The following is a 27,215-nucleotide window of genomic DNA, read 5'->3' on the forward strand; positions in this document are numbered from 1 at the left end:
GGGAGCCGGTCGCGGTCTCGGCGGCGAGAGGCGAGGTGCCAGCGGGCGTGCCCGGCGGGACGCTGCTGCCCTGATCCTCCCTGCGCCTTCCTCGCCCTCCTCCGCAGGCTGCTTCCCTAGCCCGGGTGGGTGGGTGTCTCCACAGCTCCCGCTGCCCCTCCAGCTGGGCACAGGAGTTCTGTGCACCCGGGGACACCCAGGGAGAGAACTTCAACAAGGCGAAGGGCAAAACTCGGCCACGGGGGAGGAACAATTCAGGCGCCTGGACAGGTGGGGGACTACCCGGCTGGAATGCGCTTTGGCATTGGGTGGACTGGTCCTGGTGGGCATCAGGTCACACATGAGCCAGCAGTGTGCCCTTGCCGCAAAGAAGGCGCACGATACCTTGAGCAGCATGAGACAAAGTGATTCCAGCAAGTCGAGGGAGCTGATCCTGTCCCTCTGCTCGGCCCTGGTGAGGGCACACCTGGGGTGCTGGGTTCAGATCTGGGCTGCTCCAGTACAGACAGACATGAACAAACTGGAGAGAGTCCACCAAATGGTCATGACCATGGTTAAGGTGCTGGACCATCTCTCCTATGAGGAAAGGCTGAGAGAGCTGGGGCTGTTCAGCTTTGAGAAGAGCAGGCTCAATGGGATCTCACAGATTTGTACAAATAGTCAAAGGGAAGATGCAAAGAGGGTATAGACAGGCTCTTTTTGGTGGGGCCCAATAACAAGACCAATGGTGATTTGGCACAAATTGAAACACGACAGGGGTTTTTTTGAACACCAAGAAACAATTTTTAGTGTGAGAATGACTAAGCCCTATCACAGGTTGCCCCAGAAGGTTGGGGAGTCTCCATCCATGAAAGTATTAATCTGAACACAATCCTTGCTGTGGGCAGCCCTGCTTGAGCAGGTGATTTGGACTAGGTGATATCCAGAAGTTCCTTCCAACATCAACCATTCTGTGACTCTGTGTTTACTCCTCACTACTGAGCACTGTGTCCCTTCTGTGAGGATAAGGAAGGCACTGAATAAGGAAGGGAGCCCACTTCTGCCCTTTTTGTCCCAAAGGAAGAAGTGTGGTATCAATTCCTACTGCAAATAATACAAAAATGGAGGGTTTGAGGAAATTCTCTCCGCAAGATGAAGATGCCTCAGTTCAAGGTTATGAAAGGACTCTTCATTCTCCTTTGAAAACAGATGTGTATGGAGCTAGAGAATATTCATTCTGTCAGGGGAAAAAAGGACAGAAGGGACCTCTGTTATAGAGATCTCTTCTAGGCAGTGGCCCAAAAACTTGCATCAGTGACAGGAAGGGAAATGGGAATGTAGTACTGACAGTCTGCAATCCATGACAGAAATCAGAAAAGGTAACCGAGGCAGTCAAATTGCATTGCTATAATGGTAAGAAGTGCCCTTCGCTTACCATCCTAGTCTGCTTAAAGACAGTGAGCAGACTTCCCTGAATTCTGGTATCCCAAGATGATAACATCTTGATCCTGTGCTGTTGATTCACAAGGTTTGATGTCAGTGTGGAGCTCGCTGTGCTTCAATGAACCCCAATTCAGCAGCCGTACCTGTGATTCCTGTGCAGCACTGACAGGGGAGCAAAAATTATCATCAGTGTGAGTGTGAGATGAAAAAAGAAGGACTGAGATGAAACTTCATTAATGAAAAAAGAGAGTACTTGTTCACGAGCTGCATGCAAGGTGAAAAGAAAATAGGGCAAAAGAAGTAGAGTTTACTGGGTTGGGTTTTTTCAAGAGCAGAGAAGAAACAGATTTCCTTCTGCAGTATCATACTACACAAATGACAACATGGTGCAGTTTATTGAGGAAAAAAACTCAGACATTTTTCATATATTGAGTACCTGACACCAGTACAAACAGAAAACTCAGATATTTTTGACATGCATTTTAGTCACATGAGGTATCAATGTGACTGTATCAATACCCATCTCCCATAGCCAACTGGCTTTATTAAGTTAAGTTTTATCATCAGCTCACTTCAAAAAGACACACCAGCTGCTTCTATCAATGTAGATTCCTTTGAATCATTGTTCAACTGCATGGGGAAAAAACAAACATTACCCTAAATTGTCATCAGTTCTGGTCCATCTGACTGGAAATTCATTTTCTTCTTCAAAAGTAGTGTCATATTTTGGAAATGAACCATACAGTCCTAAGGGGCTGGGTTCATTCCCTTAGTCCTTGAAATACAGTATTTCATTCATTCATGCCCTCTATTAAGTCCTTTCCTGCAGCAACTTTCCTGTGGGATGTCTGTTCTAGAATTTCATGCTTATGAGGGGCAACTTTATCAGACCTGTGAGTTCCTGTCTTGCAGTAAATTCTTTTCATGGCTTTTCCATCTATTTGTTGCCCTTCCTTTTAACCTTTCAATTCCTTCCATATCCCTCTGTAAAATTAGGCATAGCAGGTAAATCTTTTCTGAATAATTGACATTTCTTTATTCCTGTATGTCTGCTGAGTAGTTTTTGTGCAAAATCCTGCTTCTTCCTTAGTATCTGTCAGGCATAACATGATCTAATCAACAGATTACATTCCACTGAAGATTCCTGGGTCTTCTTTAATGGTGAAGTATGTAAGTAACAAAGGAGTTCGCTTCTCCACAAAGAAATGAAGCATGGGACTGATCCCTCACATTAAACTCCAATCATAAATACGGATATTGACCTTACCGATCTCTGTACAAACCAACTCATTTGTTTACAGACCCAGCTTCAAGTAAAAGGGCTGAGACAATCAGATGAAGATAGTAGTATGATCTAAGATTTCTTCAAGATCAGTGGGATTTGATCTCCTTTAATGATGTAGGCAAACATAAAATTGTTTAGGTTTGTGTAGAATCTCCCAGTAGTTGAATTTACAATGAGAAGATGGTAAATATGTAACTATAATGCATATAAATGGGTACTTAATTCTTTAAAAATGCATTGCCCATTATGTTAACTACATTGGCTCAACACAATGAAAAATCTATAGATAGGTATAGTTATGGGTCCCAAGCTAATATTAAATTGTTGAGCAAAAAGCAGAGCAGCCAACATGACCTTCATAAGTGACATAGCACCTCATCAACAGAAGCAGGAGCAAGACATCTGTCTCCTGAATCCTGCTTCACCCTTTGATTCTGTGGAACATGCTGACTTCTTGTTTAACTGGGATTAATGATCACACCCTTTGATAGTACCAGGAATAAAAAGCTCAGGCACAGATCCAGGGCTTAATAGTTCCTCTTTGAACTCACACAACAGTAGTTCAGAAGCAGTGTAGTCTCTGACATTCCTTTTGTTAAGCAAGAAATGGCATTTTGAAACATGGTTAGTATAGTACTTAATCCTGGTGAGATCCCAAACAACTCTTATTCTATTTTCTGTATCAAGATATACTTTTTATTCTATATTATTTTATTTTTTTTTCCTCAGAAGATAATATCTCTTCCCCAGACACCTTTAAAATTATTTACTGGGAAAACTGCACCAATGTTCTTCATCCAAACACTGAAAAATTTGCATGTGAAAATTCTTATTAATGACTTGCAACATTTTTTTAAGAGGTTACATGTCCACGACTTTACTTACTGCTTTCACTGCTCTGAAAAGGGGGAGTCCAGTGCAGAGAGCTGTACAGGTTACTAAGAAATCTATAGGAAAAAAGAAAAGCAGAATTACATATGAGTTATTTTAGACTATATATTCCTACCTGCATGATCCTTTGCAGCCACAGAGCTGACAGTTATTTCCTTGGTGCATGGGATGAGAAATTCAGACTCTAAGATGATCACATTTACTGTATTATCCACGTTATTCTTTATTACATTGCTGCCAACATAGACTAGTTGAGGGCATGCAGGATTTAATATTTTGATAAGGAGGGAATTGTTCAATGGAATATTAGAGCATTCCATTTGGGGTATTTAATGTCTATTTATGCTTCTGCAAGCCTGATCTCCATTCTTGCCAAGGTGTCCTGAAAGAAAAGGCAGTGTCCATACAGCAAGGCAGGCAGCTGAAGGGACCTGGAGCATCTACTTTTTCCAGCAAAAAGGGCTTTCTATTTTTCTTCCTGTGTTGACTATGAGGTTGACCCCCAAATATCTTCTTCGTGGTCTTGTTTCTATCTTTATTTCTTGCCAGATTACACTCTCAAATAAGTTTGATTCCTTTCCAGGTTTAGAAGTGTAAATACAGAGTTTCTGCGTTTGAACTATAAAGCACAAGCTTATGTGTACCAATACTGAAAATCTCCCTGCACACTTTAAAAGGAAGTAGTTCATTAGGAGGAATAATATTCCAGAATTCCTGGAATAATAATATTTCCCTGTTTTTATTTTCTTCATCTGCAGTAATGTGTTACAGAATGGAAAATTTGGTTGGGTAGTTCAAACAGCCCAAGATGAAAAAGTAAAGGGAGACCATTTCCAATAAAGGGGCCATTTATAGCAAAAAATGAAACATTCACAGTGAAAGACACTGTATCTTTGCAAAGTCAGGTTTACATTGGCAAATGCCATCCTGCAAACATTGCAAAAATATGTCAGCTGAATCCCAATTTCCACTTATATCTACACCAAAGGGTGGTTTCCATGGCCTTGTATGCTTTTATGGTCTGTAAGTGTAAATTTGTGCTTCCTGGTTTTGCCAGCTAATAGCACAGCAGACTGGCCCTAAACACACTTCACATGTTTCACTTTACAATATGCATGGCTTGGGTGGGGAATTTAAAGATCAACATATTGATCTGCAAGTGTGTACAGATGTTTTTCTACAGTATAGTTATAAACCTTTTACATGCACAAGAGATGAAGGGGGAATGGGAACAAGCCAGAAACCTGGTATTCTCCCAGTGTTCAAATGTATAAAACAGGACTAATGTGGATGCCCATGAGAATTTAGACATACAGCTTGAGGACACTAAACCTACAGGGTGATACTGTCAAGATTTTTAAAGAAAACACAAGTAGTAGGAAGTAATTTTTAATGATTGAGAAAACTACTATCAAAAGGGAACAGAAGAAATAATAATAAAGTACAGTATATTTAAGGGCACACTAAAAAATTTAGAGAGTAATCTATGTAGTCTCCTGGAGCTTTTGCTTTCCCTAAAAGGATCTAGCCTTGGGAAAAAAAAATGCATAAAGAATTAGAAAAAAGTGGTAGACACAACAGGAATTGCTGATGAAGTAAAGTAAGCACAAAAATAAAGTGAATTCCTGAAGACAACAGGAGACTAGAAGGGAAGTGAGATTTTTATTTTTTTTTCTGCTACCAGGCTAAAAGGAAAAGGCAGTTAAAGGATGAAATAAGATGTTTCTGAAACACAGAATGCAAATGATAATCAAGGGCCCTGACATGGCAAAACTTCTATTTCTTTATTTCTTTAGGAAGGAAGCAAAATTAAAGATACACCCAGATGCAAATTAAAGGAAGAAGATGGGAAGCTCAGGGGGGAAATATGCAATAAGGAGATGATAAATACATACTTACCTAGCTGTAATAATTTCAGATCTTTAACATCAAATGAGATTTTTGAAGGATTATGAATTTCATCTAATAGCTATTGAAAAGGAGTGGCTTTTTGTCAGTGGAACTGATAAATGTTAAATCTACCACTTGCAAATTAAATGTTTCAAAGAGAAGCACTGAATCAGGGAAAGATATAATACCTTCTACAGTTTAAAATAAAAGGAGAGGATGAGCTAAATAATGGGCCTGATCATTTTTTTCACTAGAAGAGCACAAGCAGGTGTTGGCTTACAGGTGCTGCCTTTTCAGCTGGGAAGCTTGTGAGAAAGAGGAAGCACTGATCAGCATGAAGTGGCAAGGAGATAACAACATATTTGAGTCTGTAAAATGATGGAGAAAGGGGTGTCAGTTCGTCATTCATTCTACTAAGTTTCACTTACCAATGTGCCAACATCCATACATTCATAGCTGGCAAAGTGCTCATGTGCCCCATTCTGGAAAAGCTATGAAATCGTACATTCAGAGCACAATTTGTCTTCCTATATCATAAGTTATTACATTTCATGCAATTGCTCATGTATTAAGCTAATTATTTGACTATCAATAAATAATAACTTGTGTTTAGCCACAGCACATTTTTCATAAATGCCTGACCTGAAGACATCAAGACATGAAGAATTCATTACTTTGAGAGCTTGTTCCAGTGGTTAATCTCTTTCAGTGTTAACTAATGGGTATTCAATTCTCATTTGAATTTTTCTGGCTTTAACTTTCAGTTCATGTTATGCTTGTTAGCCTTGACAGGAGAGCCTTTATTGCTTTGTGTTTTCTCTCTAATGTACTCACCTGTGTTAGTCTGGCCCCCTCTGTGAGGTCGAAACAAAAAGAAGTCATTAACACTTAATAAAGGGTTAAGACCAAGATATCTTTGGTTTAGCTTTTTTCTGCACATTTTCCTATTTTTTCCATTAAAAAACAGACACTGGAATCCTGTGTGGCTCTTGTTTCACCTCTAAGTACACATTTATTGCTTTTTTATCAGCACATTTAGGATTCACATTAGGCTTTTTTTTGCTGTTGAATCAAATATTGGCTCTCTTGTTTGCTGTGATTTAGTATAAACATAAAATCCTCTTTGTGAGTCAGGGTATCCAGGAGCCAGTCTACAGAATGTGGACAGGCTGCATTATAATTTTGTGTTATGTTGTCCTAAAATGCCATTCATTTGAATGAGCCCTAGCATTCCTTTATAATCAGTTTGTTTTTAGACTAGGAAATCATATGCCTCAACACATCTGTAATCTCATTATAGGTTTCTTTGGCAAGGCATACTTCTAATAAAGCTATTGTCACTAGCATTAGTCCTCTACATCAAGTTTTTATAACTGTAGTCCCATATTTTTTGTAGTTTTCCTGCTACTTTTGTCAAACCAGAGAGTAATTACCTAAATTATCTCAGGTCTCTCTTTTTTTTCTTTAATATTTACATAATGCTAACATTTTTTATGTCTTATAACATTTTCCCGTATTTGTTAAAATTTTACAGAACAAAGGATCTGTTCAGCCAGTTCCTGTAAAACTCCAGGATTCTGAGAGAATCTGGTAAGTTCCTATCTAGGTACATATATTTAAATCAGATTTTAACTTTATGTTATTGCATAATAACTGTTATTTATAAAATAAAAAATTCTTTAACCACTCATGATGTAAGTAAATCAGACTCCTCCCCAAAAAAAAAACTCCTAAAATATTTATGAATATTTTATCTCTTTATCACCATCAAAAAATGCAGTCTCAGCCAGTAACGACTTTGAGTTTCTTCTCTAATTAATGTAGTTAAAAATTGTTACAAATTTGTGTGAAACCTGGTTATTGATTTTTCCTGAAGTGTACATCAATATTTTTATAGCCTGAAATTTCTACCACATATCAATATTTGTTTAGGCTTTTTCTACTTATTTCTGCTATTTTTTTTTCTATTCACCAGATTCCAAGTACTATTGCTCTCTCTTTGGTTACAGAGATGTGTCACATTTTATAGTCAGTAAAGAGCTCCCTCTTTTCATTGACATTTTTCTACATTTTTCCTTTTAAGTCATGCTGCTTGTAATCTTATTGACAGATAACAAACCGTGTGATTTCAATGTATACACAGCAGGAAACAAAAGATATGGAAAGCAGTTTGCAGTTTCAAAGTCCAGTGGCCAACTGCAGATAATAATTATGAAGGAGCAAGTACTTAAAAGGAAGACAGGCAGTAAATGACAGGCAGTGTGTCACTGTAATGCTGCTAGAGAGGCTCTTAGATCACATCCTCACTCTGGCAATTCAAAACTGATCAACTGGAACCTTGGAAGAGGAGATATTTCCATTCAGATTTATATTTTACCAATCATTAATCTTGTGTCATGTAGCTAACTAGGAAAAAGCAACTGATTTTGTTCTAATTTAAATGTTTTGTATAGAAACATTGAACACTGATTTCCTGAATTTGTATTCTGCCAGGGTGGAAATATCATCAAAAACAATGTAAAAAAATTGGCACAAATTAGATGTGTGGTAAAAAGAAGCACAGCCTCAAAATTTTAGATCTTGCACAGACACAGAAATGTTCATATTCAGAAATGAAAAGGAACTGGTAACTTTCCAAGCCACTGAACAACTTCAAACCTTTAAAAATAAAAATACTTTCCCACACTGAATATGAAATATTTTCCAAAAATGTTCCAGATTTCTGTGCAGTAATTTAGAGCCATGCAGTGGCTCCAATACTTTATCAATGTCCTGCAATGCATCTGTGTACTTCAGTTTTGTATTAAAAGGGCAGGGGGAAAGCATCTTAGAGAAGATTCCTTCACTAAAAAGAAGAGTTTGATATCAGACTTTTTATTCTTGTGATTAGATTTTATATTACAGAGTCTGCACCCTCCTATTTAGGAATCTGAAAACAGATATTTTCTGGTTTACACTGAGTCTTGAATATCTCTTCAGCTGCTTCCTAATGTTTGTTCCACAGGAAGGGAGCTAGTTCATAGCATACATAGTGTGCTTTGTTGTATCTGCATCAGCAAAGTAGATAAGCTCAGCCTCTCTTCATCTGAAAAGGGAACAGAGGAGCAGCAGCAGGAGACAGTGCAATGCTTCAGGATATTGTGAAGATTTCAGGCAACAAGACGACTTTCAGGTAAGCAGAAAAGGCCCTCTGCTACGTACATTCCTCTGCTGCTTCCCAAACTGCTAATTTTGGCACTGAAAAATTCTGTCTTGGGCATGTTAACATATATTTTAGTGCTGGGTGTTCCCTTCATGCAGAAGATGGCTCTTCACCAGCTGCTCCCTGTGACACACGTGGACTGGTGTCATATGGAAGAGGCCAGCAGGGCTTTTTCCCGAAAATCTAATGCTGAGATTTGGCTACTTTGATTACACTACAGCTCTTTCCATAGAGACCTTATCACATGAAAGGGCAGACTCCTCGTGAGTCCCGGCACGTTTTTTGCTTTGGCAGATCCCTCCTTAGAATTCAGGGAGGCAGAAGATGCTTTTCAGGTCACAAGCATCATTTATAGCTTCTTGGGAGTTTTCCTGGACTGTCTACACTAGCATTTAGTAGAAGGCGTGCTGCGGTAGGACTGATGGCACTAAATCAAAGCACTGACAAAGTGACAAAATTTCTAAAGTACAATACTTCTGTGTGCTTCCTGTGAGCCCTTTCTCTCCTACCCTCTTTTACCATCTCTGTTCAGGGCTGAGCTTTTGGCACAGTCATTGACACACAGCTTTGTCAAGTAGCAATTTGCTTAGTAAAAGTGTGGAAATAACAGGATTAAAAGCTTGTTTATCACAGAACTTCTTTGCTAGCATAGGGCATCAAAACAAGTTGTTCTGTGGCAGTGCTTTTTCAGTGTCACGGGGGAAGTGAAATCCATGCCAGACAATGCAGTGCATCAAGCTCAGGAAGCTGCAGGCATTTTTCTTGTAAACTTCTCCTTTCATAGTTAAAATCCCAGACACTGCAAAATCCCTGCAGTGTGGTGTTTCAAATGAAGTACAGCAAGAGTGGCAAAAAAAAGTGGGCATGCTTTCTAATGAGGGCAAATTGTGCCAGCTCTTTACAATGAATAGCGTGTTTCCACCCACATCAAACTTGATAGATGTGGAAAGAGAGGAGAGAGAGGCTATAGTGCTGTTTATTCTTTCCTGCTCACCTCAGTCTGGCGTCTTGTAGAGACCACGGATCACATTGTGTCTGATCTTGCCCTCATTAAAAAAGGACACAGTTTTGTGTGGAAGTTGGACTGCCTAAGGGGGAAAACGGCAGTATTCAGATTCTCACCACACACATAGATACATAGCGTGCTCTTAGATAACATTGGTGCTGCCTTTAACAGCACTAGTACGATTTGCAACCATCAGTTTGTGGCCTTCGTTAGGTTCAGGAGTCTGGCTGTTTTAAATTGTAATATTTTACAGCTACTATTCAGAGTATTTATATGCAGTTTCAGAGAGTGCTGCAGTGTATGGAGAGCATCCATTCAGGAGTTTCCAGTTTATAACTAATTTTGTAATTTATATAACATTCAACTACTCCAGACATTTTTGCTAGTATTAGACTTTTTTTTTCCCTTAAGTACTTTCTGTGGTAATAAATCATTCCTCATATTTTCATGTTTAAATTGTATTCCCATACACACTACATCCATCAGTTGATGAGAGTGCAACAGTTCATGTTCTAACTTCTAAAGAGCTGGCATCTCACACCCTCATTATCGGGACCATATCTAGAAGCTATAAATGCTTTCTAAAGATCCAAACAGCACAGCTCCCCGTGACTTATTCACTTCCTGCTTTCCTTCAAAAGCAGCTGAAAGAGGCACTCTGCACCTGCCTTCTCCTTGTGCTGACATCTGTTTCTAAATGAGAAAGGAGGCAATGAATGTTAAGCTGAAGGGACTTTATTTATGGATTGCAAAGATTCTCGGCTTGAGGAATCAGTTCAATTCCAGTGCCTTTCACCTTCCTCGCTAGGCAGGGAGACAAAGAGAGCATTCATAGACACAACACATGTGACATGGGGTAGTCTAATGGCATTAGAACAGTTCCGTGAAACATTAATGAATTTACAGTGATGACAGCACAGCAGTGCCGGGATCTAATGTGCTCTGTGCTAAGTGGTTTTCATAAGTAACCTCAAACACAAAAAAACAGCCAGGAATAAAACCTTTCCTTTTCTGAGAAAATATAATCAACTGTTTTTCTTTTGAAACCAGCAGCCATTCCCTTGTTTGCCATGTCACTGTTGTTTCTCCAGTCCAATGTCATTTCTCAGGCTCTTCTCACCAAGCTCAGATAAGACTTCAGTTTTTCCAAGCATCTGATGGTTCAAATATATTTTTGCCCCTAATCTCCTGTGCTTCATGCTGCTTGTCTCAATAGCTGCTTGGACTGAGATATAGAAAAAACTTGCACAGAAAAATAGATGGTATGATGTTGTCTATAGCACTACACCTTTAATCCAACCTTATATTCACATCCTTTTCTTCACCATTATACCTCCTTGCTGTCACATATCTGTGCTTACTTAAGTATTTGAGTGAGGTGGATATGTAAGGTGTTAAGCAGATGTCAGCAAGGTTCTTGACTTGGGGATAGATGTGAGTGCTGGCTGTCTACAAAAGATTTTATCCTGCCTCACTGACATCAAAAAGGTTATTGTCATTGACTTAAATAAGCATGGTGACAGAGACAGAAACCTCTGCTAGAATGTCCATTTCCAAAATCCTGAAGAGGAAGATGCTGGGCATGAGGAGATAAATGCATGTGGAAGCTTGTCTTCACAGTCTACTCAGAACAGTGGTCATACTTTAACATCCACAAAATTTTTCCCAAGATTAGTAATTTCACTGTAGATATCCCCTCATAAGGAAAACTATGAGTCTGTACTTCAAGCAATGTAAAGTGGTGCCAGATTTCTAAAACTTCTCTGTTTTTATATATATCCCATGACATTTCTCTGAAGAAATAGATGTTCTTCCAAATGCTATAAAGATACATGTTATAAATCGCATTGTCCTTTCCAAGGAAAATGGGTAATGAAACAGACCAGGAAGGGGACAAAGAGGGAAATAAGTTTCTGTCTGTATGTTTTCAGGAATCTGCTAAATCTTACTGAAGCTGATTTCAGTTGCTTAGAGAAAGGGAGGCTGGGGTAGGAAAACATGCACTGCAGTCTGCAGTGCTCCTACAGAACAGGTAAATACAATGAAGCTTGCCTTCCTTTAGTGTAATATCAGTAAAACCAGGCAGCATGGGGTGCAGTGTAGACCAGCTAATTGCATAAATACCCACAGGTTGCGGGAGACTGATGTAGCACAGCAAAGGATTTTGTGATCTGTACCCAAGTCAGCAAGAACAAAGGCAACTTTCATAGCAGGCAGAGTTCATTAGTAGATCAGTAAGGTCTGAGACTGCACTCCAGATCCACTGGATAAGTTTTCTTACAGAAAATGTGACTCTAAGGACATTGCCATGGGAGAGGAACTATAAAGCCAAGGCAGAGCAGAAGTGCATCCACAGAGGTTTATTTACTCCCCTGTCTGCTTGTCGATTGATTACAGTGGGAGTTCTCACGTCAGCAGGGATTGCTGGGAGAAGACAAACTTATCCTCTTTCTGTCAGAAATGCTTTGAGAATCAGATTTACAAAAATGTATTATATAGGATTGATTGCTTTCATTAGCCTCATTTCAGTAATATTATTAGATATAAATCACAAGACAATTTCTTATGGAATTACATTCTTATTAATATCACAACATCTTCATACCCCCACCAGTTATCATATTCATCTTTCACATGTTGGAAATCACAATAAAATTAGCTAACTGGACACTAATAGCATGGCTGTATCTTTCACACTCCCATATGTTCTGTTTTCTTGTTTTTATCTTACTTTCCTTTTTATTGGGTTGGGTTTTGTTTGTTTTTTGTTTTTAGTTGTCAAACTCTATTGCAGAGCACAGAATGCTCTTCTGGTCCTTACAATGTCTCATACATTAAAAATGCATTAGAGAAGATATCAGCTACCTAAATTTGCTTTAAAATGTCTTTTCTTCATAGCTACTGAAAATAAGACTCATGAATGCATTAATCCTAAACAGAGTAAGTGGTCTAGGCCAAAATTTACTAGTGAAAGGAAGATGTGGAAAAAAAAATATGGCTTTCTTTTTATGCTTGGTGTTCAAAACAATTCATTGCTGATAGTAGTCATAACAGTAATAGGAATTACTGTTATGGAGTAAATTAGTTTTCCTAAAAAATGAAAAAGCTGATTTCCAAAGTGGTTTTATCTCTATGGAACTGGTACAAAAGTCATGCTGCTACATACTCCTTCTCTTCAGTATGAAAAAGGCTAGGGGAGATATTTTTTCACACATATTCCCAGGCCTGCTCTATTCCCTTTGTGGTTTGTGAGATCAGCACAAAAGGTCTAGAAAGTAGGCTGGAAAAATCAGCTGCAGCTTCTCCTTGAGAGAAGGGCTCCCCAGGTGCCCCGATGCCAGCAGAGCCAGCTGTTCCCCACCAGCAGCTCGCTCCAGCTCTCCAGCAGACTGACAGACCAAGGTCATCATGCTGACTGTGATCCCTTCCTGAGGATGGGAAAGCCCAGCCTCTAGGGAATGCATCTGGTGAGGAGCAGCAAAGCATCCCCCATCTACCCCAGAAACAGGTGCCAAAAGCTCCCTGCTGTCTCCCTTGATGTCAGGATCCTACATGCACTTACACCCTGTGGGTTTTTACATTAATTCTTTCTAGCAGAACTTATTAGCAGCAGAAGAGCATGATTGCATCCAGCCTGTGACATGGGGCTTCCTACAGAGCCAACACTTTTTGGTTTATTATATAAGCTATAATTTCAAAGAATGGTTGAGGTTGGAAGGTACCTCTAGAAACCAACTAGTCCCAAGCCCCTGCTCCAGGCAGGGTCAGCTTAAAGCAGATTTTCAAAGCCATGTCTTATTGGGTTTTGAATATCTCCAAGGATGGAGAATCCACCACCTCTACAGGAACACTATGCCAATGTTTAACCACTCTCACAGAAATTATTGTTTTTCTTACACCTAAGTGAAATTTCCTGTTTCATTTGCTCTGTTGACTCTTGTCCTGTCATTAGGCACCATTGCAAAGATCCTGACTGCATCCTTTTCAGTCAACTCCTCCAGATATTTATTCACACTGATGAGATGCCCCTGAGCTTTCTTATCTCTTGGCTCAATCACCCCAATTATCTCATTATCTCTGCCTTTCCTCTTAGGGGAGACACTCCAGTTCCTTAACCTTTTTCTTGGCCCTGTACTGGACTCTCTCCAGTAGCTTAATATCTCTCTTGTCTTGGACAGCCCAGAGTAGGACCCAGAACTCCAGATGTGGACTCAACAGCACTGAGTAGAGGGGCAGGATCAGCTCCCTTGACCTGCTGGAAATTGTCTTCCTAATGAAGGCCAGAAGGTCCTTAGTATTAATGCTGTTTTTTACCTGGTTGACCCCACAGCTTTTTTGGGTACCTGCGGAAACTGTAGGTTTCTTTGAAAAGGGCATTTCCCTTTTTTGACCTTCAAAAGGTTTTTGTCAGCATGTTTCTCCAGTCAGAAACATTTGTTTCAGTTTTCTGTGATCTGCAAACTTGCTGAGGAATCACTCTGTCCCACTGTCCAGCTATCTTGTGGAGATGTTAAACATTTTGGCCCCAATATCAATCTCCAGTGTACACCTCTGATGAGTGACCGCCAGGTGAGCTTTGTGTGGCTGATCACAGTCCTTTCAGCACAGAAGTTCAGGCAATTTTCAGTCCAGCTCAGTCCTGTTATCTAGTCTGTACATCACTGATTTAGCAGGAAGGATAATGTTACAGCTGCCAGTGTCAAACACCTTGCTAAACTCAAGAAAACACCTTACCGCTCCAACAGATTTGTCGTTTCTTCTTGAAGCAAGGAGTGACACTGGCTTTCTTCCAGTCCTCAGGACCCTTCCCTGATGACATTTCAAGAAAGGTCTTGCAGTGATATTAGCTCCCTCAGCACTTGTGGTTGCATCCCATCAGATTGACTTGTGTTCATTCTAGCTGTGTAAATGTGCCCTAATCCAGTCCTTCTCCAACAATGGCAATTCTTGCTTATTCCAGATGTTTCTATATCTCTTAGGGACACATGGAGATCCCTGAGATCCCTGCAGGTTGGTTTTACCAGTAGAGACCAATGAGAAAAGAGCACTGCGTACCCTGGTCACCCAGTCACCTGCCCTGTTCAGCACTTGGCCAACATTTTTCCCAGTCTGCCTCTTACTGCTGATGTACCTATAGAAACCTCCTTTATTGCCCTTCACATCTCTAGCTAGATTTAACTCCAAGTGCACTTTGACTTTACTAACCTAATCCCTGCATGCTTGGTCAGTGTTTCTATATTCCTCCCATATCACCTAACTCTACTTCCACCTCCTGAATGTTTCTTTTTTACCTTAGAGCTTACTGTTCATTCATGCAGGCCTCCTCCCACCTTTGTTTTACTTCCTGCAGATGGGAATTGACAACTCTTGAGTCTGGAAAAAGAGATCCTTGAAAATCAGTCAGCCCTCCTGGACTCCTCTCTCCTGCAAGAGGGTGTCACATTCCTTCCAAGCAGGTCCCATTGTTTGCTTTCCTGATGTCCAGGATTGTTAAATTGCTGTCTTCTCTCAGGATCCTGAGTTCCATCTCCTCCTGGCACTCACAGTCAGGGGTCTGTACTGGGGCCTGTTCAATATTTCTATTGATGATATGGATGAGGGTATTGAGTCTTTTGTTACTAAATTTGCAGATGACACTAAGCTGGGAGCGTGTGTCAATCTGTTGGAAGGGAGGAGGGCTCTGCAGAGAGACCTGGAATGGTTGGATGGATGGGCAAAATCCAACAGGATGACATTTAATAAGTCCAAGTGCCAAGTCCTGCATTTTGGCCACAATAACACCCTGCAGTGCCACAGGCTGGGGATGGAGTGGCTGGACAGTGCCCAGGCAGAAAGGGACCTGGGGGTGCTGGTGACAGCCGACTGAACATGAGCCAGCAGTGTGCCCTGGTGGCCAAGAGGCCCCTGGCTTGTATCAGGAGTAGTGTGGCCAGCAGGAGCAGGGGGGTCATTCTTCTCCTGTACTCAGCACTGGTGAGGCCACAGCTGGAGTGCTGTGTCCAGTTCTGGGCCCTCAGTTTGGGAAGGATGTTGAGATGCTTGAGCGCATCCAGAGGAGGCAACGAGGCTGGTGAGGGGTTTGGAACACAAACCGTGTGAGGAATGGCTGGGGGAGCTGGAGTTGTTGAGCCTGGAGAAAAGGAGATTCAGAGTTGACCATATCACTCTGAAACTTCCTGAAAGGTGGTGTAGTCAGGTGAGGGTTGGTCTCTTCTCCCAGACAACAACTGACAGAACAAGAGGTATTAAGCTGTGCCAAGGGAAATTTAGGAAATTATGTTAGGAAAAAGATTTTTGCAGAGAGAATGATAAAATACTGGAATTGTCTGCTCAGGGAGGTGGTGTAGTCACCATCCCTGGATATGTTTAAAAAAAGGCTGGATGTGGCACTCAGTGCCATGGTTTAGTTGAGGTGTTAGAGCTGGGTTGGTCTTGATGGTCTTGAAAGTCTCTTCCAACCTTGTGATTCTGTGATTCCCAACCAGTTCATCTTAATTTGTGAAAATCTGATCCTGTAGAGCATCTCTTCTCTTCACCTCCTCAGTCACCTGTATCAGAAATTTTAGTATTATTATTGTTGTTGTTATTATCATTATTATTATTAATTTTGTAATATTTTTTGCATTACTGTCCTTCAATGCACTCTAGAGACCTCTTGGATTGTTTTTTTCTAGCTGTATCCAACACTCCAGCTGTGTTTGATTTGCCTCTTAATCAGAGATTTCAAAAATCAGGCTCCATCTGCTAAAGAATTCAAAGGTGAGAATTTTCCCTTTTTTAATTTATTTTCCAAGCAATTGGCAACAAACAGAAAGTCCATTTCTCAGTACCATTGCAAAGCACATGTGTTATAGTCAAATATATCCTATGCTACTATTAGTTTTGTAACAAAGAAATGTTTCTATCAAAAGGTGCTTATCACCAAAATTAAATAGAAATGATAAATGGCTTGCTAATATTTTTCTGTGAGCCAGTTATTAAATGGGTCACATTGTTCTTTTCTTTGCTAGCAACCTAAAATAGAAGTTATTATATCAACAGTGGTTTGCACATAATAAAACGCTATCTTAAATTTAGTTCAGTAATGTTTTCACTTGAAAATTAAGGCTAAAGTAATATTGTTATTGTAAATTGTCATCATTTACTCTTTATTTTTATGTTGAAAAGCTATATTCTTGGTAGTTAAAATTGCAGTCAGAGTTCTGAACAGAGGAAATTATTTTTTGGTATTGGCAATAAGAAAAATAAATATTAGTATTGAGAGTAAAACATTACTGAGACTTCTTTTCCCTTCATAGGCCAAATTCTCTGCTGGCATATTTGATGCATATATGATGCAATTTGAAGTCTCCACTGGGTCTTCACCACTTTTTGTTACAGAGAACACAGGACATTTTTTATTATTGTTATAATTTTGTATAAACAAGGATACAATTGAAATAGAAGCACTTTCTTTCACAGATCCTGGATTTGAGAGGCTATTTATGAACATCAAACTGTGGTCCATTTCTCCCTGGAGTATCATGCAGATGTGCAGCTGCACAGCTGCAGCTCTTCAACACCAGTGGAAGTGTGAGCTATCCACAGACACCAGTAAAAAGCCAGGCCCATGCAGGCCACACAAGGTACACAGAGCCATCCAAGAGTCACCAGCACCTCCAGAGAAGGGAAGGTGTTTTTTATGCTCACTGTGGAACACTGTGAGAAAATGGAAATTCAGATGTGCACAGGGTGCAAGTTGTTAGGGCCAGCTCAATTTTGTGCATCACATCAGTGCTGGTGAGGATTGTGCTCAGGCAGTGCCACGTGAGGCTGTAGAGAATTCCTTCTCAGAGAATGGATTTCCACACTGCTGTGTAAGCAGCTTCTGCTCCTGCTCAGCCCTTAGTTCAGGATTAAAGGGCAACTCAGGACTCCGCTTTGGTGGCTGAAGTTAAAGTAAGGCTAAAATGGTCAAAGCCATCTGCAGCAATGAAAAGAGTAATGAGGGAAAATAAAGAGGTCTTTCCACCACCTGCTGAGGAGAGGGGAAGTGCAGGAGAAAACAGACTCAAGTACAAGGTCCTGACTATTCCTGGAACCATGTGTTAGACTCTTTGGGGATTCTTCAGAGAGGTGAACTTCACTTGCACTGAGATCAATGAAAACCTGTGCATTCAATCTGTTTCTCATAAAAAAAAATAACTCTGAGTCTCTCCAGTGTGCAAGTCAGAACTGTCTGAAAGTCACAGGGAAATGAAGGGCTGAAAGGCTAAGATTTTTGTGCTTCTTTTTCTTTTTATACACTTTTTATTCCCATAGATCCTGTGGGAAGCATAGGACTTCAGCACAGGGACAGCCAAAAAGATTCAGGGCTGTTAAAATAGTAGCTTGTTTAAATCCCAAGGTAAACTAGTTGTGCTAAATTAATCTGTGAACCCTCACATCAGATCTAGAGCCTCTGAGCAGTACAGATATTTTGAGATGATCTAATTGTGGTTGGAGAGAAGGGAGAGTGTGGGCACGAGTAACGCTGTGCTGTGTGCCGCAGTGGGGTTAGCACACAGCGCAGTGCAAAAAGCTGACATGGGCATCACAGCCAGAACACCGGGGAGAAAAGATATCTAGGCATTTCTAAAAAATAAGTTGCTGGAATAATCATAGAAGAGAAGATTTGAAATGCTTCCTAGGAAACTGAGGAAGATGTGTAAAGAAAAACTGGGTTTTTGGAAGTGGTGGTAGGGTTGGAAAGAGCAGGGAAGAGTATTGTTGGCAGCTAATAGATTAATAGACAGGAATTGTCTCTTGTGGAGGTTTTTCCAGCTCTTCAACAGGAATCAGATACACCCTGGGTAGCTTTGTTTTCTAAACTCAGGCAGGACCAGTTAAAAGCAGTGCCTCTCACCAGAGTGAATTAGAGGATACAAGTAGTGCCAGCTTTAACATGTGTTGGGAAGCAGGGGGCAGGATTTGACAGGTGAAGGCAGCACCATGCAGCTGAAGGAGATGAGCATCTGAGGAACACCAGGGTCCTTCTTTTGTGAGTCTGGCACTGTCAGATGCTGGGGGTGGGAGCACTACATCCATCCCCACTCACACCTAGCCTAACAGGGCACCATGAAGCACTGGAAACCATCCGGGTATTGCCAATATAATCACTAACACCTAACAAGAAGGCAACTGCAAAGACTTCTAATGTACTGCTGGGAAATGTGGGATTTGTAGTATATTGCTATATCTACCCTCATTGGGTGGATGACATTTAAACACTGAAGTGGATGTTTTTCAGAAATTCTGGACAACACTTTTGTTTTTGCCCCTCTGCACAAATGGTGGAAGACATTCTTTTTAGAAAACTACACTGTAGACAGAAAACAAAATAACGATTTTGCAGTTTCTGACCCCTTCAAGATGTGATTGATCATTACATTGTCACAGGTCAACCTCTGCCATAGAAAACTCCAGATAATCTTCAGCTGCATTTCCTAAACCATTAATAGGATAGACAAGGCTAAGATAACAATGCACAATTTATTTTCCAAAAGCAGCTGACAGGAGGAAATGGATACCAAATGAATTAACTCATTAGAACAGTACGGCACATTTGGAAATTCAAAACAGACTGCCTGGAATGATTTAAATCTATCACAAGGTTAATGTCAGTCCCTTGCTTAGGCGTGTCAGTGTTGTAAACTAGTGATCCAGTTTTAGAAAGGTTGATGTGTGCACACCCTGGGATTTGTGCCTTAGGGTGGCCTGGGCTTAATTAATTACATGACTTGAATACCACCTATTGTGGCCTCCACAGGTTGTATGGTATGGGCAAGGATTGCATTCATATGCATAGACACACAAAAAAACACACAGACATACCAACACTTTCTAATATAAACAAAAAATATTTGTTAGCTTGTTGAGGATCGTTATTAAAAATAGCATGCATCTTACAGGCTGTAAATACATTCTGTTTTTAAGGACCTGCATCTATATCCAGAGCAAAAACTCCACAGTTGTCTCAAGGGAGCAAAGTTTCTCTCATGCCTGATTCATAACCAGAAGAGAATTTCTCAGAAATTGGATTTTAGCATTTGTCAGCCACAAGTTGTCAACCAAGCCTATTTTCTCCTGGTAAGTTCCCACCTGTGTCTCTTTCATAGTTACAGCACTATATTTTAAGAAAATTTTGGACTTTTATTCAGCATACCAGACTCCATTACAGCACTGCTAAGGTAATATCTACATTTATAGCTGTCATTAATATGGCATTTAAGAGCTTTAGTTGCTTTTTTTCCTTCACAGGGTAATGAGCCATAATTAAAGGAGTCAGGGGTTGTATTAGAGAAACATTTGCCACCACAAGTGTAACACAAAGATTACTTTGCAAAGAGACAACTGGGAGCCAAAGCAGCTCAGAGTATTTCTTCAGATATTCATGGCAATAGCACAATGACACTTGTCATTGAAAGAACAACATTCTAATACAATAACTTGTTCGATCACTGTATCTGAAAATGGCTTAAATTTGATTAGTGTGTGCAGATAATGGGGACTAGACAACAGCATAGAAATGGTCCTATTGATTTATATCTGAAGAGTCCACAAGTATGATCTACAAGCAGCAGCTGTAAAGAGCTCTTTGCTTTCCTTTCTGTGCAGAAATCACTTGGAACAAGGGTCATCCCAAAACAAAAGCTATTCAAGCAGCCTATCTGAGAGGAAGATGAGGAAGGAAGTAGTCTTATTTCATCTTCTGCACTGTAGATCATTTTTACATCATCCCAGATTATGCAATATACCATGGCAGGGACTGTGAAGCATGAGTTCATCGAGAAAGAGCACTTTCATTAGCGCTGCTGCAGTGTGTGCTCTCAGATGTCTGAGGTGGAAAGGTCACAGCCACAGACTTCACAGCACCTGGCCTGTCTAACCCACCTGGTTATCCAGAGCTACGAGGAAGGGAGCTTAAATGCTTTCAGATGAGGTGTGTGTTTATCCTGATGGCATATAAAGAAGAATCCTGTTAAATTAAGTAGCTCCCTTCTTAAGAATGGCAGTTACTGTGAAGCACAGATTAAAGCAAGATTCCATGAATTAGTGATCTGATTTAATTTGTCAGTGATGTTTTACAATGTGTAGTGTCAAACACTATATAATGTCAATGATAAAGAGAGCACAAGAGGATTTACGATGTATAATGAGGTGAAATGTCTTTGGTGCCCAAACTATCGCTCCTTTGTTTGTATGTAAACCACAAACGGGTTTGGCATAAGGCACAAGGTTTTTTCTCATCTCAAAAAAAATAAAAGGGTCAGCTGTACTGTAATGAGGTAAAAGTACAAAGGTAAGGGCAGGATTACTTCAGATCACGGGATTGCTTCATATGGTCACAACCCTTCTTGTCCTTGAGTATCTGGATTTAGTATGATTTTCCAATAATCTTCAGAGAAGTGTTGAAAGTCCAGTTTTTAAACTGTATAGGTCTTTGTCCTTTAACTGAATTCCCCACATACATGTATGTGCACACAGACAAACACATGCAGACACTCTCAACTCCTCTCATTATGTATCAAAGGGCTCTAGTGGCCCCAAGTCAAAGCAGTCCTGAAATCAAACAATTTGGTGTTTTATGGAAGCTGTCTTACAAATTCTTACAGAACAGATGTGTGATTCCAATTCATGCAACCTGCCAGCTCTGTGAATTTGAGGTCCGAATCAGATATAGTCTTCTTCTTTTGTTTTGTTCTGGCTCAAAACAGCTCTCTGAGATCAACTTCATCCATGCAATTGTCCCAAAGAGAATTGCTAGATTTAGCTGACAGATGCAAAAAATCTCATGTTGTCACAGAATTCCCCAGTGTCTACTCAGCACCAGATGTCAAAGAATGCTAATCTACAGCTGGCTCTGGTGTTCATTTGTACTCCTAATTCCCTCCCTCCCAGCTGTTGTTTTCCACTTTCATGTACATAGAGTTGAATTTTCAGAAGCCGGAGATAGACACGGCTCCCAGTATTGGTATGAATACACATGTTTCTTTATTTACCTGGAAAACATATTTTTGAGTTGAATAGTAGTGTATTTGTGAGGGTATATTTGAGTATGCTTACCCGTCACTATTGAAAACAACCTTACTCTTATAAATACAGTCTCTTCTCAGTAAGTTCTCTGGAACAGGGGTTGTTTTTCCAAGTAGCTGTTTAGAGGTACAGAACAGGATTTTCACCCTTGCTTAGGTCTCCTGGGCACCATGGGAATAATAAGCATGACCACAGTAGTACAAAACAAAAGACTTATAGTCATGAGGAACTCCAGAGCAGTGTTTATTCAGTCATCTGGGGGGCTTTTTGCTGGCTATCCTTTGTGTCTCTCAGGAAAAGAAGTTCTAGCCTGGGACTACAATGTCTGGTTTTAAATTTTTCTCTTCCTCATGTAGATATTACCAGCCTGCACAGCTTTTGGAATATTGTTAAAATAATAATATGCCTGCAAGAGCTGATCTGATTTTTCCTTTTTTTTTTTCCCCTGCCTAAACTGGGGAGAAATTTGAAATAACAGGTAAAGATGACTACAGCAGTCTACATTTGTTTTCCTGAGCTTTCTGTAAATGAATTCAGAGCTTCAGAATTTCTAAGGTTCACCTGCAGTGACCCCTAGTGTAGTTTAGATTTTCTTTTCTTAAATGAAGATAGCATGCATATGAAGACCTTCTCTTTCTACTTATTTGTGTGATGATATTCGACTCACTGAGTTCTCTGTTGTACAGTTATTAATCATAATCTAAGAAATTATTTGGTTTATTATACTTCTGATTTTCAGCCAGTCAAGAAAGTTGGTTTCATCTACAGCTAAGGACGCTGTGTTTAAAAGGGATAAGTCATAAATTATGGGAAAGTATGCAAAACACAGGTTCAAATTGAAATTAAAAGTCCAAATGAGACAATCACATGTAAATTCCTGCTTTTTAAGGAAAGCATAGAATGCACTTTACCATTGCAACATGCCTTATAACAGACTGCAGTAGTTTTCCAGAACATTCACCTTCCTGCACTGTATTTATTGCCCTCAGCTGGATGAGGATATTGTTGCCTTGACTTAACCCCCCCAGCATGTTTCAGTGCTTGGACAAAATGCAATTGACCAAACAGCACTGTCTCCCCAACTTCGCTGAGACCTGAGGTGTCAAATCCATGCTATGACGAGCAGCGCTGGACAGATTTCTCATCCAGTACCTGCAAATAGCAGAGACTCACCTCACTACAGCTACCACACAATCCTTCAAGTCATGACCTGGTTTGCATGCAGCTACCCCAGCTCCTTCTACATCCCTGATGCTCCAAGATCTGACCCTGAGGTGGGCAGAGCCAAACCAGGTACTTGCATCTGCCATGTGAATACTCATAAATCTTCATATTGTCAAAACGATTGAGTCAAACAAATCTTACTACAAAATACTGAAAAGTTGACTCCTAAAATTGCCTAAGTTGATGCCTCAGTCCTATTACTGTCATGAAATTTTTTAACATAACTTGAGTGATAGTTATCAAACACAGAAGTGGAACACAGACGTAGGGGGAGCCCCCAGGTATTTCTATATTTATTAACTGTGCCCATAAAACAGAGCAATGGTAATGAATATGTTAAGTGTAAACAGCACTTTGGGGAAGTCCAGCAGTGTTTATAACTACAATTATCATATATGTATCCACAACATCCATTTTTTTAAAGTAGATAATAGTATCAATTTAGGAAAGCAGTGATTTAAGATAAAAGAAGAAGTGGTGCTTAATGATTTTACATTAGGCACTACCAGAGCTATCCACCTATCAGATAAGAGGAGAGGGAGAAGAGTATAAATACTTTGTTTGAAGTGGTATGACCCAGCACAAATAGCCTTAGTGACATTTTAAGATCAAACAGTCCAAGCATCAGGTACATACACTTCAAATCGCAAGGGGAAGTTTTGACAAGTTGAGCCTGATCTGCCTAGCCTGATCTAAGCTAGTGCTCAGAGTGACAAAAACTTTTATTTAATTCTGACTTTCTGAAGTTTATCCTGCATATTTTTAAAAGTATCACCAGGTTGCATTTCTATTTATTTTATTCCTAATGCATTCTGGTGACGATATCCCAATTAAATATTTATTTAAAAAATAAAAAACACATATGCCAATCTACATTTTCAGGCTAGTGACTGTTTACCTGAAGGATTAGAAAAGAATTAGTATTAAGGCAAAAGCAAATATTTTTTAGCTTGATGAAGAAATGTTCAGATGTTTAAAACAAATAAACATGTTCAGATATTTAAAACAATTAAAACCTACCCAGAGATTACATTAAATATGATGATTCATAAAAGTAATGTTAAAATGTTGAACAAATATTAAAAAAAGAGGAAATGCTAAGAAAGACAGGGAAGTCAGGGAATTTTTCAAACACTCTGTACTATCAAATATACATTAAATTTGAGACTGCAAGATACTGAGAATTAAACTGTGGGAAGTCAGCAGGAAAACAAAGTGCCAATTGTGCCCAGAGTAAAGCACAGGAGATGCACAAGGAAGTGGGATTAAAAGCCTGTCTGAAGGGATGTTTGTAAGGTTGAGAGAAACACTGTTCTGAAGCAAATGGGTAGGTGGCCAGCAGTTGCATAAAAAACTAATGGGGGAAAAGCAATGTCACCTACACAAATCATTGTGAAAGAGGGTTAGAGTTTCTTCCATTGCTAAGGTTTTCATTCATAGGAAGCAGATAAGGGAGATCTGTGCAGTAAAAAGCAGTCTGTCAGAGCCTGCCCCTCATGCTACAAACATCACTTCTGTCAGAAAGGAAACATATGTTCCCAGCCAGCACCAGTCTCCAAGAGCCAGCACACTGCTGGAGATGGACACTGAGCACACGGAGCGCCTGCAGGACTGGTGTGGGAAATGGGGCTTGGGCACCACAGCCAGGCTGTGCAGAACAGCCATCCCTGCTCATTCAGAGCTCTCTGGGTAAAGCCAGACACCTCTGGATTCATTATGGTGAATGCCTGCCTTATGTTCATTATCATAGAAATTTATCTCAGAAGCACTGCCTTCTGCCTGGAAAATAAATGTCTCTACTTTGCTTCATTGCCTAATAGCTGGAGGAGTCCATTACCTTGGGAAAACATTTTTTCCATTTACACCAACTCTTAAATATTTTATGATCATTTTTCTTTCTAGCTTTCACAGTAAATAAAGCAAATGCATGACAGACACAAGATGTTAAACAGTCACCAATGTATGTAATTTTGTGTATATATTGATCCTCACCTATTTTTATCCTGACTTTCTATAAATTGTACTATACACTACATTGCTTCCTTTAATTATTTTCATTTACTTTAGGCTGTCAGTGCTTAGTTTGACTACTTTTCAATCTCTATCCTATAAATACTTCATAGTGAGCTTCAGGAAGTGCAGCATTTAAACTAAGCAACTCTCAGTCTTGGATCCCAGTATTTGAAAGGCTTTTAATTATTACTTCTCCTCTGTGAAGATGGTTGCAGTGATATTTCCATGTAGTACCTCTGCCGCTAACTCACTTTCAGTTATTTTGGAATCAAACATTATTTTTATCAGTCTGAGAAAGATAGTAAAACACTTTTTTTAATCATCAAATGCAATACATTGTGCACAAACAGACAAAATAGTAATAAATATTAATAATTCATATTATTAATTAATACAAATAATAATCCAGCTACATTTGTAGAAAGCAGAGAGCAGAGTGAGACTCTAAGACACCTCAGGGATGAACTGATAGAATATATCCCTGACAACTCATTTCTACAGCACAGTTTTGCTTTGCCTCCTCTCTGTTTTCAGGAATCACAATGAAAGAACGTCATTAAGATTACCTGGTTTCCCTTGCATGTGTCAGCTGCAAAGAAATGACCAGGTGTGTACAGGGAAACTGAGCCAAGACCTACCTACACGAGGAGACTTTCTGGACTGAACCACTCCAGACTGGGCTACAGGCCACAGGCAGAGACCTTGTTGTGTCTAAAGCACAATACCCACGCTCGGTGCCATGCAGTAAAGGGGTGATGGTGGTATTAGTCACAAATGTTCATTTAATTAAATCAAACCCAAATGCTGTAACGTTTTGGGGAAATTATGTCTAGAGTTATTACGGTCTGTAATATCCTGTAAAATCTAGCTTTGTTTTTTGAGTCTCAAAGTGTGAAAATGCTTTGAAGAGAGGTAGATTGAGAGATTTTGTGAATTCTATGATTGACAGACATACAAAAATGGGTATTGCCCCACTCCCAGGGAAGTGACCACAGTGGGTCATCTGGTCCAAGCTCCCTGCTCAAGTAGGGTCATTCCTAGAGCACAGGCACAGGATTGTGTCCAGATGGTTCTTGAATATTTCCAGTCAGGGAGACTCCACAACATCTCTTGGGCAACCTGATCCAGTGCTGGGTCACCTGCACGGTTAAGTTCTTCCTCATACTCAGGTGGGACTTTTTACGCATCAGTTTCTACCCATTGCTTTTTCTCCTATTGCTTGGCACCACCGAGAAGGGGCTGGATACATCGCCTCAACAACCTCCCTTCAGATTCTGACAGAGATTGATGATGTCTTCTCTCAGTCATCTCCTCTTGAGGCTGAACAGGCCCAACTCCCTCAGCCTTTTCACATAAGAGACGTGTTCCAGTCCCTTAATGCTTTTCACTTCTCGGAATGGAAAAACTTAGGCCCCTTTAAACATTATATTTTTAATATCAAAGCCAAAAAATAATTAAGTGTTCCTAGAAAATGTCATTCTTTTCCATAAAATCTCTCTCTCCATTTTGCTCAAACACACATTATTATTGAACAAAATGTTTCAGAAACTCTTCCAACCTTTGTGAAACAGATTTACTATGTGTAGGATATATATGACAGCAATTTTCAAAGGTCAGGATATGAAATATTGTATTATTGCAATATATTAACTGTACCCACAGACTACCACTGCCTAACATTGACTAGGCATCAGAGCATTAATATTTTTCTTCTAAAAAGAAAACTACAGGTCTTAAGAACACAGTTTTTTACCAAGTTACCTTCTCTGAGTCTTGAAACTTTTAGAAATTAAGTCTCTTTCCAAGGAATAGGTACAAAAGAGATGATATTTAAGGCTGGCTTCAGAACTGGGCAAATAAGCTTTGGTGTAGAGTAAATGAGCTATGGGGAAAATGGAACTAGGGAACTTTGAATCAAATCAACTAATAAATTCAGCCAGAAATGGGGACTGGCTAGGGAGAATAAAAAGGTCATAATACTTCAGCTTCATATTTGTTTAATGAAATTCCTTATTTGAAGGCACTGAATATTTTTATGATAGCTTTTAAACAAAACATTTGACATAATTTTTTTAAGCAACACTTTTAATTACTATTTTTTTTATTTTAATAAGATAATCAAAAAGTCTTAGTCCAAAATCATAAAATCACATTTGATCTTTAAACAGAAAATAAAAAAGAAGGATTCAAAATGTGCTTCCCAAAATCCTTAGCATGTATATATATGT

At 39.7% G+C, this 27,215-nt stretch overlaps 1 long non-coding RNA gene across 5 annotated transcripts in view; it reads left to right on the forward strand.

The window, feature by feature from the left end:
* The first annotated feature begins 30 nt into the window (after positions 1 to 30).
* Positions 31 to 27,215, forward strand: part of LOC107216096 — a 58,714-nt gene continuing 31,529 nt past the window's right edge. Inside the window, exons 1-7 of one of the 5 annotated variants that reach the window (XR_004496123.1) lie at positions 31 to 270; positions 7,023 to 7,078; positions 8,493 to 8,660; positions 16,371 to 16,455; positions 17,158 to 17,321; positions 19,651 to 19,803; positions 25,522 to 25,594. This is a non-coding gene — a long non-coding RNA (uncharacterized LOC107216096). Of the gene's footprint in view, positions 271 to 7,022; positions 7,079 to 8,492; positions 8,661 to 16,370; positions 16,456 to 17,157; positions 17,322 to 19,650; positions 19,804 to 25,521; positions 27,033 to 27,215 lie in introns of those variants that run through there. The other 4 variants (XR_004496121.1, XR_004496124.1, XR_004496122.1 and 1 more) reach the window with 4 other exon arrangements.

Source organism: Parus major, chromosome 2 (genome assembly GCF_001522545.3).
Source record: "Parus major isolate Abel chromosome 2, Parus_major1.1, whole genome shotgun sequence".
In the NCBI taxonomy this organism is placed as follows: Eukaryota; Metazoa; Chordata; class Aves; order Passeriformes; family Paridae; genus Parus; species Parus major.